This window comes from Mauremys reevesii, linkage group 1 (genome assembly GCF_016161935.1).
Source record: "Mauremys reevesii isolate NIE-2019 linkage group 1, ASM1616193v1, whole genome shotgun sequence".
Lineage (NCBI taxonomy): Eukaryota > Metazoa > Chordata > Testudines > Geoemydidae > Mauremys > Mauremys reevesii.
The window spans coordinates 93,713,161-93,715,486 of record NC_052623.1 but is presented as its reverse complement, the minus strand read 5'-3'; the positions used below and the strand labels follow the sequence as shown (position 1 = coordinate 93,715,486).

Below are 2,326 nucleotides of genomic sequence, written 5' to 3'. Positions count from 1 at the left end.
TAGCCTCTGAAAGCCAAGGCTTATACCATTGGAGTTTCTTCCCCCCACACTCAATTTAGTGGAAAAGCTTTGTTTGTGTAATCCTAAATGTTTCAAGAGAAAGATACAAGTGATAAGCACTGACCTTATAGCTAAAATATTGCTAGGCAGAAAGTATTTTGTCTACCAAAGATGTTGTTAGCATCTATAAAATGTATTTATTCCTTGTTACTTAAAGGAAAGATCTTGTCTTCCCTGACATAAATGTTTTCTTCTAAGACAGTTGGCTCCAGTCACATTATTTTAACATTATCCAATTTCTAGACCTCGGTTATTTTCTTTCTCTCCACTCCCTAAATGTCAAAAATCAAATTGGCTATTGTCTCTGCTGCTTTCAGACAAGCTAGCTTCATTGAATCATTTGTCCCTGGAAGAAGAGGTCTTTCTTAAAGAGCTAAACAGAAAAAAAAATTAAACAACATAGTATAAATCTTCATAGGTAGAAGCCACAGTATTTTACTACTACATGGAACACTTGGCAGTGTCCTACTTTTTACTTCTTTATACTGTACTCTTTTTTGGTGACCCCCAAGGTGTACTGTCACATCATTCAAACATAGTTGACATGCAAAACAATGCAGCAGATGCTCTGATATTGTTGGATTTCCATAAATTAAATAGATGAGAAAGTAAGAGAGATGTTGCAAAATAAGAAAGATTTGCAGGAAATGAACATTTTAAAACTGACAGCTATATATTACTTGCACCCCATGAATCTAAGCGGATTTACTGTTATTATCACTGTTAGCTGGAACAGGTCATTATCTCTCCTATTGTGATGATTCTTGGGGTCTTAAGGGAACCAGGAAAATTGTTTTTTTTTCTTTTGTCCCCCTGAATTTATGGCAATATGAGTGATGACCAGATTTGGGTTAAGAAGGAAAATATGTATGATATATTATCTTATTTGAAAAATAATGTCTGATCACAAAACTAGAGACTATATAAAAGTGCAAGGGATATAGGACTTGTAGGTGCTCAAAACATCTGAAAATCAGAACCAGGTGCCTTATATCAGCTATCCAAATATTAAAGCACCTCAAAATCAATTTGCATTTTTGAAAATTTGTGTTTCTTTACCATTGCATTCCTCAGAGTCTCCATCTATAAAATGGAAGCAGGGATGTTTACCTACCTTCTATAGGATGTAGAGTAAGCAGTCACTAGATAAGGCTTGAGAAATTCACAGAATTGCTGAGATTAGTCAGTTGAAGAGACTGGACTTCCTAGCTTACAACACTCTGTATATAGTCATTATCTGGTGGAGATAGGTAAGCAATATTCTTTTTCAAGCCTGGTATATCTCAGAATAGCCTTACCTCCTGCACTTTGATTTGGCTGCTGGTCCCAAGTCTGCAGCCAAAGTGGGGTGGGTTGACCACAAGGATAACCACCTAGCATCATTAAAAAACACAAAACAAAACAAACAAAAAACCCTCATTGGTTATAGAAATGGAACTAAGTTACCACTCAAGTAAAAAAGAGGAGAACACTGTCAATACCTTGTGCTGCATGATGGTTCCTAGTGAGAGACAGTCTCTTGGGACCCAAGAAAATGTTTGATGCTGGCAACAAGAAAAGATTTCCAAGTCAGTTATTGGAACATGAAGACAAGGTTTCAAATATCAAAGATCTTGCAGATCATGAGGAAGATGATTAGCTGTGGACTGCAAATCCTGGGTATCAGTGAGAGCAGACTGACAGATGCAGATAAGAAGTGTTTCAAGCAAGAAAAGAAACATTTCATCTATTTAAATCATAGTTACAATGTACACTCAGACACTATACAAGGGAAGCTCTATGTATTTTGCCACCCCAAGCATGGCAGACAGGAGGCTTTTGGCGGCATGCCTGTGGGAGGTCCGCCGGTCCCGTGCCTTCAGCATACCCGCCGCCAAATTGCCACTGAAACCGCGGGAACGGCAGACCTCCTGCAGGCATGCCACCAAAGGCAGCCTGACTTGCTGCGCTGGAGCCGCCCCTGACACTATAGCCCTCATTATGACATGTTCTGTGCAAAAATGACTTATAAACTGCCAACCAACGCATCATATATGCCAGATTCCAAAAGAGATTCCTGAAGATTTCAGTCATATTGTATTATGCACAGACAGAGGATTATAGTGATGAGGATAAATATAAGTTCTATAATTGTCTCCAAAATATGACTGATAGAATACTAAAACATGATTTAATTCCTGTGCTGGGTGATTTTATAACTAATGTAGGATGTGATAACCAAGGAGTGCAAAGAGCAATGGGAAATCATGGGCTGGGAATCATTAAC

General features: G+C 38.3%; 1 long non-coding RNA gene across 1 annotated transcript; it reads right to left on the bottom strand.

Annotated features, from left to right (window-relative positions):
* Window positions 1-209: 209 nt before the first annotated feature.
* On the bottom strand, window positions 210-1,953 carry LOC120373152. Its single transcript, XR_005585479.1, has 4 exons — window positions 1,806-1,953; window positions 1,542-1,604; window positions 1,359-1,433; window positions 210-433 (listed from the first exon to the last, which is right to left on the bottom strand). It is a non-coding gene; the product is annotated as an uncharacterized LOC120373152 (long non-coding RNA).
* Window positions 1,954-2,326: the final 373 nt, after the last annotated feature.